Source organism: Eufriesea mexicana, unplaced genomic scaffold, assembly GCF_001483705.2.
Source record: "Eufriesea mexicana isolate 0111107269 unplaced genomic scaffold, ASM148370v2 scaffold2467, whole genome shotgun sequence".
Classification (NCBI taxonomy): Eukaryota; Metazoa; Arthropoda; class Insecta; order Hymenoptera; family Apidae; genus Eufriesea; species Eufriesea mexicana.
The window spans coordinates 300,561-312,829 of record NW_016910588.1 but is presented as its reverse complement, the minus strand read 5'-3'; the positions used below and the strand labels follow the sequence as shown (position 1 = coordinate 312,829).

Here is a 12,269-nt window from a genome sequence, read left to right as displayed (position 1 = left end):
TAAAAGATATGAAAATATGTCATGAGATAGAGTTTACTTAATGTCTACTTTAATGAAATTTATAACTGTTAATTTCTATTGTTTATTTTTAAGAATAGATAATTATATAATTAATTTTATATTAATTGGTATTTTTTTTTAAATCTCATTTAATATAAATAAGAAAATAATAATGTACAAGATAATATGCAATAATGAAGTAATATAAAATGACATAGAAGAATTTGCAAATGCTGATTCTGTTTTCCAATTTCTGTGAAAAAATGTATGTATAGGCTATAGATTATATATAGCATGTTACAAATTATTCAATATATTTATATTTAAAATATAGATTCCAAAACGTAAAATATATTTAATGTGTTGCAGAAAAACTTGTACAACGTCGAATATTCGTAAATACTAAAAATCTATTTTGTTAGTCGTGGATATATTTAAATGAAGATATTATATATTGATTAAACAATATTATATCTCAGAGTAAAAAATTATAGATGAAATATATCTAATTCCGTTTACATTTTCTCACATTACTCGTACACATGTTTACTCCCATCAATTCTAAATTGTAACTGACCTATCCAAATACTCTCTCATTTGTTCTCTTTTGTTCCCTGTATCATATAAATATACACAGTCCATACAACACTTCATTCTGTAAGGGGAGGAGAAGAGAAGACTGGATAAAAGTGAGTTTATCACTCGGTGGCCAATTGTACTTTATTCCGTTGGGTACGATATTCACAAGCCGCTCTCCTTTCTTACGTAGAATCTCCGAGGCTCGCTCCTCGAGCTGCTCTAGGTGGGCCTTCTTTGTTAACACGTTAAGTACCCAGCCCGTTGCTTGCCGTTCCGTTCAGGCCCATACTCGGCCGTCAAGTGGGCCACCGGCAGAGGTCGAAGTGTTCATAAAACTCGGAAATACTGCACCAATTGTTATAACAAGAATTCCCAAACGTTAGGTCCAAAGATGGCGAAGAATTTAACACCAAAAATTAGCATCTTTTGGTCCTAGTCTGGGCCGGTTCCTGAGGACCGGCCGGGTCCAAACGGAAAATCTAGCGCCGGTCCCTTGGGACCGGAGTGGCACTTAACTTGGTAATCCGCTGCGCAGATCAAGCGGATAGCGGCTTCGTTCTGAGACTTCGGTTATCACTGATACCTGCTTGTCACTCACGCCGTCTTATCGGAAACCAGAGCTGGCAACTCTTACATATTCTTACAATTCATTACACGTAAACTCGATATGCTCGTTCTTTCTTACGTACATCATTTATTTTACATGAATTGTGATAAGATCGGATTAATAAGTGGAAAGGAATTTTTGATTCAAACTATATTTTATATTTTTTGGTGGTATAAAGTATACGGTGGCTCGAAAGTCTCCTATGATACGTAGTGCAGATGGTGGATTGTCAAAAAGTGTATCGTCGAACCCGTCAGCTGGACTTTTATAGACCCTATGACAATTCATTGTGTCACTCAACCTTGATTCGAGAATTGATACGCTGGATGGTTCCTCGAAGCAAAGATAGATCTCGATACAGGGTGACGCCATCCAAATAAAGATTCCTCTCACACAATGTATATTAAAAATCTGTGTCGACTATTACCACAGATTTTGTATTGCAAGGATTGATTGTAGAATTTATGCTAATTAGACACGTTTTTCTCCTTTCGTTGTGCACTACAGAACCATCGAGTCTTGAACACTACCTCTGGAGCACCAAGTGTATTTCTAATGGCAATAACGTTTATCGGTGTATATGTACAGTAAGTTCTTTGTTCTGATATCAGAGACCCTGTATACAATTGGCTAACTGAATCACGTGGTGTCCATTTCCTTCGCAATACGACACTGGCTGCACGTTACTCGTGGAAGAAAATCAGTCCTTTTGTGCAACACACACCTCGTCAAATCCTTTTGTGCCACCGAAATATTCCTCACAAATTAATTAGTGTTAAGTGTTAACAAGCATCAAGTTATATTCCAGTTCCTATTCAGCTGATAAATAATGTTAGATATATATTATATTCTGCGTAGCATATTATGCGCCTTTTTTCACCTTTTATGCATGATATATTATATATGTTGTATTATATATAATTGCTTAATTTTATTTTCTAAGCTTATCCTATGTTTCTTCTTCCTGTGTTGTTTGTGTCAGTTATCTGACCAGAGAAAATGTGATGAAAAATATATCATCAAACGGAAATGAAGAGTGGCTATGACGTATTGTGATATGCATACTGCAATTCTTCAAAAGGCGATCGTTATTTAACATTGGAAAGGTGACTATTTACAAATAGTGAGAAAGCGTCGATTAATCAATATACCGGAGGCCACAACTGAAAAACCGGCAGAATAAAATTCATCGCTATACGGCCGCTTTGAAGGTGAGATATTTAAAATCAAAAAGCGTTTGCTTTTTCAAACAGCTGCGCTGGAAATGTATTCGATGTAACAAGAGGAACTGTATTCATAGCGCTATGAAAATGAAAAACGGATTAAGATAAAAATATAAACAATGCTCTTTCGTTACGTAGCTGAAGAACGAAAAATGACGTGTTGCCGCGAAGGTGACTGATTAAATATGTTAATTTTTTCAATTGAACGTCCTTTTTATAAGTCATTTTCACATTTATTGCATTTTAACGTTGCATCATATAGTGGATTTAACGAGGAAGGTATCGCAAATATTCTTCATCGAAAATAACGTAACGTATTTTGAATGGGGACAATGACACAGTTTAGGAAGAAATTTATATGTTTTTAAAAATCGTATTTAACATTAGAACTACCTATCTTTAATGGGTACCTAACTATGACGTGCAAAGATTATAGCAATTTCAGCCATACCATGAATATGAGTTAATATATTGATTACAGTTCTTTCTTAATATGAATTGATACCAATTTTATTCTTAAACCAGTGTTATTAACAATCTAGTGTTAATAACGAGACGACAGAATATATATGTATACATAGGTTGATTAAAAAGCAGAGTTTAAATTTTGAGAAGCATATACTACATATTGGGAAAAGTGAAAACATTTGTAATCAACAGAATCAACTTTTGGACCAGTTTTTTGACACACGAAGATAGCAGAGTGCCAAAACAAAGCTAGGTTCTTCATTAAATCTCTTGATTAGATATCAAAATATTCTAACATTTTTCGGAATACATTTGGAATAATTTTTTTATATTTAATGAAACTGCCAAAAATGAGCTGCATCCATATCCTCATCCGCACGGAATATACCATAATTTAAAACGAAAAGAAAGTAAAAATTGCACAATCGCGTATAAAGAAGTTGTTGACGAGTATGACGGAGAGTCGCGAAAAAACAATCAGTAAGTGAATGACAGTCATTACATATAGACGTGTGTGAAAGAGTCCTCGAGAGATTATATCGCAGTTAGAAGCGAATTTATTTTACGAGATTTAGTTATAATCTATGTTGCGTTGTTATTGTGTTAAATAAATCTTCTTATTAGTTTATCCATTTACTCACATTTAGTTTCATTTTTAAGAGCATTGAAAAATTCACTCGAAATATCTTTGACTGCTGACAAACTTTGATATCAATTCGTACTATAATAGAAAATGGAACGAAATTAAAAAGCAGCACAATCTTATGTAAAATTTTTTATTCCATTGTTATAATTCATGAATTATGAATATTGAAACATTTGCTGAAAATATTCTTGCCAACTGACGCGTCTCTATATTTTCTTACACTTTTAATAAAAATGACGTAACTTTAATTTTAGATATAGAGATATGTACTATCATTGATTTTACTTTAACTTGTTTTATTGTAATCAGTACGCACGTGTTTATATCACAGAGTGTCTTTAAAAATTAACGACTCACACAGCAACGCTCATCCTCGTACACAGACACTCATGGCTACGTGCTTGCGATATCGATTTACAGTTGATTTTAGGTATTTACGTATTTCTTCACAAAAAGTAAAGCAGAAATCAAAAATAACTATCACGTCCAAGACCAATTCCATTTTCATCGGGAATTTCATCAAGATACCCCTAATAGATGACGAACCTCCTCGTGTTCGTTTTTACCATAACAGAAAATAAAACGGAAATTAGAAATAGCAAAGTGTTCAAAATTTCTTTTACCTACAATTTTATAAATATAAACATATTTAATCAAAATATCCTGTATCAAATATAAAAAATCAGTATTGGCCTGCGGAATTAATAAAAGAAAAACAAGAATCTGAATTAAAATGGTGTTCAGGGCTTGTTTAAATTCCATCTTCCAGTGATAACCATATAAAGATTTCATCAAAACGTTTCTAAAAGCATATTGAATTTGCTCACACCAAACTTCGTATAATCCGCTAGTAGGATAAGAGTATAGTCACTGTCAAAAACAATGACACACCCTGCGTGGGTCCTTCTGTGATCATTCGCTGTATGCGCATACTTTTCCGTTCACGTTCGTAGCATGTGCGAATTTTCCAGTAGGCATTTGTAATATGTGCGTACTTTTCCATAAATGTTCGTAATAGGTTGGGAAAAAATTGTCTTTTTTCCCGTACATCCATCGTGTCTGCGAGATTCGCAGCGCTCATGGATTCTCCTACGGCCACGTGCAGTCTGTAGACTTCCCTGGAAATTTATGGCGCGTATAGATTTTCCCGTAGACGTTGATAGTGTGTGTCGACTTTTCCGCGCACGTTGCCAGGGTGTACGTAGATTTTCCTGTGAACATTCGCGGTGTGTGCACTGGTGGATTACATGCGTGAGCAGGTTTGTGCGGCGAAGGAGACATTAATCCTGCCTACTCGAAAATCGTACGGGGTGAATTATGGTATGCCTTTCCTCTCTTTCATAATTCTCTTAGCTATGGATTTTTCGCGAAACGTCACTGGTTTATTCGAGGTCAAAGGATTCATTCTTGCGAGTTGTATGAAATACACTGCTAGCCTGGTGTTATTGTCTTTGACAACGAGTATACTCTCTGTATCGTGACCTAACTTACCGTCGCTAGTACTGTACGAGGGTTTGCTGTGCCCCTGAGACATTCTGGCCTAATTTTTAAATATTTACAGCTGAAAAACGATGTCTCAAATGCAATTGTGTCGTGTCGTGTCTTATTTCTGCTTATGGAAATTCTCGACGGAATCCCTGTGAAGGGAAGTTTTTGTCTTGAAGATGACCTTCACGGGTTGTCGAATATTCTGAGTGGAAATTTATTTATTTCTATTTATTTTTATTTTATTTACTTTAATTATATTTATTTTAGTCTTATTTATTTTATTTATGTTCGTTTCATTTTTATTTACTACATATGTATTTATTTCATTTTTACTTATACAATTTGTATTTATTTTATTAATATTTTATTTATTTTACTCTCTCTTTCTCCCTCTCTCTCTCTTATTATATGTTGTATGAAAATTGTTATTAAAATTAGATAACTTTCCTGATCTCTCAAGACGAATAATCTCCAAGAATCAGTCTAGAAACTTGAAATTTCGTCAACACTGACGCATCCAATAGAATGAAAGAATTAGATTGTACCAAAATGTACGCATACTTTATGAATATTCAAACTCAATTTTCTTCAAAATGAAAATCTGTTTAGAAAAATTCTTCTGTACATTTCTGATTCAGTTTTATAAGAAGAATCAGCCTAATTTCAGTCGGATATTATTTTGCAAATTTCAGGCAATTTCTTAGACACCCTATATATCTTTTATTTTTCTAAAATCTTGCTATAAATGTTGCATTTTCTCGCAAAAAATTATTATCATCAACACCTTTCCTGTTTACACTTTTAACGAATAAGAAAATTCATGACTATCATTGACAGATGTGTTTCTACTATTGATTCGTTGTTATACAAATGTTGATTTACAAACAAATTTTTCCTAATGAGAAAGGTTTCAGAAAATAACACTAAGTATACATGACAACAAAGTAAAATTAAAACAGGTAAATTAAATGCATATTTTAATTTAATGTTCTCACCGTAAATTTCTTTACAAATTCTCTACTCTCTGTATTCTGTAACTATAACTCTGCCACCATAATTTTAATTCAGTATCTGCGTGAATTATAATTTTGGATGTTAGAAAAATACCTAAAATTTGTAAATAGATTTTACATTTCCTTTTGAATACTTGTGAATACTGATTTTCATTGCATTATGCTTAAAATTGGAGGAGATACTTCAATTCGTCTGGACATTTGCATAAGTAGTATAACCATAATTTTGAATTATGTTTAATTGACTGAAGAGAATACTACTGTACTCTACTACTCTATACCTAATCCAACACCTAATCTATACGTAATCTATACCTGTCAAACGTTATATTCGTTTCGCAAAATTATACTTTTCCCAATATTAAATATCATAAATAAGAAAAACATTAATAGTAAATACGTTTAATAAATACTATTAATAAATACTGTTAATCCACTAAATTAATTTATCACGTAATTCATACTACATTACTAAAATGCAAGTGTGATATATTAAAATTTTAAACACTCTACAGGGTTCCAAACAATTTCACTCGATATAGGAAATTTCTTAGTTTATAAAGTCGAGACTATTTTCTCGAACTTTACTTATATCACTTATTTCTATCCAAGAGTATAATTGTTAATTGTAATTATTGAACAGTAATTTCCAATTATAATTTTTGCTATCTCATATACGCATTCTTTAAATCATATATATTGCATTTGTACAAGCAAATTCTTTCTTTCCTTGTTTCCTTATTTCTTTCACTGACTGTAAACGTTCTTGAAAGGCAGCCAGATATATTTAGTTGAATCCTTGAGTTTTCATCCGTCCTTCGTTATGTTAATTTTTCCAATACGTCCACGAGATTGGACAATATTAATATAAACATACTATTAAAATTATGAATTAATCGAAGATTTTGACAAGTGACTTTAGTCGCTGTTAGTATGCTGCGAGAGTCAGGAGACGAATAATTATAGTCATCGTTAGTATATCACGTAAGTCAGGAGTTGGATAACTATAGTTACCGTTAGTATGCTACGAGAGTTAGGAGTTATATGGTTATAGTCATCGTTGGTATACCGTGTAAGTTAGGAGTTGAGTGACTATAGTCGCCATTTTTTAGTTTACCATGGTGCACCTCGAAAGTGAAATGTAGAATAATTAAAATCATAGTTAATTGAACACCATAGTCGAGCATTGGATGATTATAGTCACGGTTTCTACACCGTGAGAGACAGGCACTGAGTAACTATAGTCTCTATTAATTGTGAGGGTCCTTCCCCTCAGGTCCCTTTCCCCTGGTCACAGGTGTCCTCGTTGGCGGTGTAGCTAGATGGGGCATAAGGAAAAGGAAGGGATGCGTTTCGTCCCGGTCCTGCTAGTAGACTTATCACTAAGGCTACTCTAGCAGGCCAATTTTTACCAATTTCCAATTTCACATACGTTTACTACGTCAGAAACAATAATATTCATATAAAAAAGGAACCAAAACGTACAAAAGGGTTACAAATGAATACCTAATGACTACGAGATCGATGGCTCCAGCGTGAAGCACTCGCGATCTAGGATCAAACTTAATCTACCGCACTTATCGCTATAAGGTAACATAAACTTAAGAACTATCTTATATTAGCATGTGGGTTTGCCTATGTACAAAAAATGCACGAAAATTATACAGCTTTTGGTTTTAAGTGGGTAAGGGGGTGGAAAAATAAATATAGATAAATAAAATAGATAAATAAATAAAATAAATAATTAGATAAATAGGAGGAAAGGGGGATGAAGGAAGAGGAGGTAGATGGGGTATATATGGTTTTTATTTATTTCAAAATTATATTATATATTAGCAGACCCTTCCTTAGGCTGTGATGCTATTGGAAGGTCGGGGAGTTATATATATAGGAATTGGAGGTGTAGCGTCCTACGGTATCGAATCTCTTCGATTTCCAAGAACGCTTATCACGCGCCAAATTAATATTGCGTGACTAGTTGTGATAATAAGGATCCAGAATGTGTGTGGTCAAAAGAGAGTGTTTATTTAGAGAAAAGTGTAGAATAGTTATAATGTAGACGTTAACGGAGTACCGTTTCGAACACGCGTTTGTATGTGTAATTTAGATGTTTTAAGGATTGGTGCCGAAGACGAACTGAACTTTCGATTTTGCTCTATGTCCTGTCACGTCGTGTTCGGTCAGGTGTTTTCTCTAGTTTAGTTCTGATTGGGTAAAATAGATGTTGGTGGTGGAAAGGTAAAGAGTTTTAATTGGACAGAGGGTGTGACATAAGGACCTTTGGCTAAGGAGTAGGAAACTGTCAAGGAGCCGATTTCTGATGGTCAATGACGTGATTTATAAGTGCCGTCCGTCCGTCGCTTGTTGGGTCTGTCACAAGTGGGTCCCATCTGTCGCGTCTGGTACTAGTAAAATTCCTAATTTTGCTTTACCTTTATAAGCTTAATCCGCTAGAACGGCGTTGAGGCACATCGAACCTCCGGAATTGCAGTCGCGGTATAAAATATAAAATAAACCGTTAGGTCTGTTAAAAGTGTAGGCCTTAATTATAAAATCATATCCTAAACACGCTCTCCGGGACGGAACACGTTGTTTTCCCATAGTTATCGTTGGTACACCTCAAAAGTCAATTCTTAGCTGATCACAGTCACCGTTAATATCGATAAGATTAATAATCTCAGGTACTCATTGTCGGTCACTGTTGCACCGCGTGGATGTAGATAAGCTCCACGCGGAGGGGGCAGCGTTGTTATACTTGTGTTGCCCCTTTTCTCAGCGTGGCGAATCTTTACGAGACACTGAGCACTTAGGTGTTGTAATAAAGCGCAGTTTGCTTGGTTATATTTACACTTTATTACGCGATTATGATTCGTTTATGTGTGATTAGTGTGTGTGCTGTATCGTCTCCCGTTTTCTGTCTTCTCGTTTTCTCCCAACTACCATCTTACGTCTTCGACTCCTCAATACCGTCTGATGTGTTTTATCTGAACTCCGAAACCGTCTGATGTTTTCTGTGTCAATTCTCGCTAACTTCATCTGATGTGTTCTGTTTGATTTCTCCAAACCGTCTTACGTCTTCGACTTCTCACGATCGTCCGATGTCTTGTTTTATAATTTTTTGATCCCCAAGGAGGACGGCGAGGCGCGTCCCCCAAGTATTATTGTCGTCGCAACAATCACAATAACTTTCCCATGATCTTATCACGCTTATGACGTAGTCACAGTTATGACTATGCCAAGAACTATCCACTCACTGGTTAATTTTTAAATTGCTTTCATAATTCCCGATACATTTGAGAGTAAAATTTGAATAATAATTCCATAAATTTATATCCACTTTATATAAAATATGAATACGAATAGTTCACATAGGAATGAAATTTCTGCTCTTTCAGTTGTTTAATCTCAAATTATCATCTACATCGACCGATTTTATATAGCTCGATGTGCATAACTGATATACTGGCACGAAGAAGAGAATGCAGAGCAATGTATTGCGTCCAAGATCGAACTACTTAGCACATATCAGCAGAATGAGTACTCGTCAAAGATCAAGTACCTTTGTTGCAAAGACAGTGAAGGTCGAAGGAAGTATTTGCGTGGACGAAGTGATTAAGCGAGGATTTTAGAGAATTCTATCCTGATTTGAATCCCTCTAATATGAAATTTCAAAGAGCCATTACAAATACTGGGACTGTAGTAGATATACAGGATGCTCACGCTATTTTATGTTCATAAATCTATTCACAACTTATATAGGGTGAAAAGGAAAGATTCGTAACTTCTAAAATTTATAGCACTCGTTAAATGAACATACTTAGGTCAAGAGACTAATATTTACAGAGCTATAAATAATTTCTGATTTCGTATAAGAACACGTTTCAGATTTTGAAATATAGGTTGTCGGAGTTGCCTAAATATCCGCCGTTTCATTAAAAATAAATAAATATAATATGTCATATAATAAAAATATGAAGATGACCTTGAAATGTTCAAAAAATCTTCACTTGTCCAAAAAATTATTATCATACAATGGTCCCTTTCGAACTGCATAATTTTTGTTACAGAAGCCTTTTCATCTTCCTAAAAGTGACGGTGAAATTCAAGGAAATCAATGTTAATATATAAAGGAAGCCTCATTTAAATAGATCCAGCTAAATATCTCCGAAACTATTGTTAATACGAAACAATGATTCAGATAATAGTTCGATGGTCGAAAGGAACATAATCCGTTGCAGGTAAGTTTTCCTTAGGTGAACACGTAGAGGACATATTAATGGGAAATTTTATTTTTCTTTAATTTAAATTTTATTTTCTGTTGAAAAGTTCTAAACCATGTATCGTAGAAAATCATTTACAAAAATTTGTATGCCAGGAAGTCCTGTGAAGATCACATTTCAATTTTGTATACATATCTCTTTTACTCGTTTCAAGTTATTTTTAGTAACTGAGTGTACATGAAACACAAAAATCCAAAATGTAACGAAATATCACAGAAACCCGACTTGATCCTTGTTGCACGAAATTCACTGGTAAGGTATTAATTTCCCGACTAATTGCAATAGTACGTTATGATTGTAACACTCGATATCTTCATAATGCTATAATGGGTCTTCTTTCTAATTCGTTGCATTTAATCCGCTTACAACCATCGCTTACTTTCCTCGTCGAAGGAATTTAAGAATCTTTTGTTTTGACAGGTTTCCTTCAGAAAAGTAAGAGGAGTTAAACGTGACAGTGCTCCCTCCCTCTCTCTGTCTCTCTCTCTCTCTTTCTCTTTCTCTCTTTCTCTTTCATCCGCTTGTTCCATTGTCTCCGTTCATCCATCTCCCTCTTGCCTTTCCTCTTCCTGTTTCCCTCTTTGCGATGTCACTTCGACATTCTTTTTCAAGGGACGCTGGTTCGATATTAGGAAATACCTTCTGCCAATTCCCTGTTACATAAGGTGAGTGTGTCCCTATAAAAACCATGGGGTTTCCCGGCACACTCTTCCGAATTGGTTTTAGATTAAGAATTTTTATACGCCCAGGTAAGAGGGTCGAGGAACGATGGTATTCCAAGCTCTCCGATTATTTGCTTACACGGGACACCTATGGCAGAGACAATTTTCTGATTGAAAACAATATTTATGGGATCCATATTTGTTGCTAGACAAAGTTCGAAAATGTTGCAGAGCTTGTGCGAAATGAAAGAAAGCGTAAAGCTGAAACACATTTATCTTCATTCGTGATTTCAATATTTCCTTGTATAGTGATTTATGCAAATGAAAAATATAATGAAGCTAGTTTACTTTGCGTATATATTATACGTGTACGCATGTTTATTTATTGTAACAGCGTCATATTGCACATATTTATTTTAGTAGAGTTGGTATACCATGTCAAATTGTGATATATATTATTCATGGTGTTCCAGAAATGGTAGTACAACCGGGAAGAGAGTGATTTTACATGAAAAACGAATCGAAAATAAAGAATAAAATTTTTTGATTCGAAGCTTCGTTTTAAGGGATATCGACTTTGAATATTCACTGGTTGTGAGTACACGTGCACTTAGCTATGTCTTACAATTAGATGCATACACCACCAATACATTACCAACAGTGGAACAACCGAAGAGGTGGTGATTCTACATGAAAAAACGAATCGAAAATAAAGAATAAAAGTTTTTCATTCGAAGCTTCATTTTCGAGAAAATCGACTTTGAATATTCACTGAGTGCACGCTGAATATATGCTGGTATACCGATGGGCCATGCGCCTTAGCCAAAGTTAAATGCACGCGCACTCTGTGAATATTCAAAGTCGATTTTCTTGACAACGAAGCGACAAATGACAAAATTTTATTCTTTATTTTCGATTCGTTTTTTCATGTAGAATCATCTTCTCCTCGATTGTACCACCGATATTCATGTATCGATGGTATATTCATATAAGCCATAGCTAAGTACACGCATACTCGGTGACTATTTAAAGTTGGTTTCTCGAAAACGAAATTTCGAATCAAAAAATTTTATTCGATTTACACGATTCGTTTCTACGTGTAGAATCACTCCCTTCCCGATCGTGCTACCATTGTTGGGACAGTTGTATATAATATATATTTCGTTATTCTATATTCGTTATATATTTTATTGTAGTATATTTATATTATGTACTATTATATTATTTTACTATAATTTGCGCTATATATTGTTATTTTAATATCAAAATTTTATTTTATTTCAGAACGAATAATAGCATGATA

General features: G+C 34.3%; 1 long non-coding RNA gene across 1 annotated transcript; it reads left to right on the top strand.

Moving 5' to 3' along the window:
* The first annotated feature begins 2,130 nt into the window (after positions 1 to 2,130).
* Positions 2,131 to 10,945, top strand: LOC108550082 (uncharacterized). Its single transcript, XR_001890395.1, has 3 exons — positions 2,131 to 2,397; positions 10,092 to 10,262; positions 10,725 to 10,945. It is a non-coding gene; the product is annotated as an uncharacterized LOC108550082 (long non-coding RNA).
* The last annotated feature ends 1,324 nt before the right edge of the window (positions 10,946 to 12,269 follow it).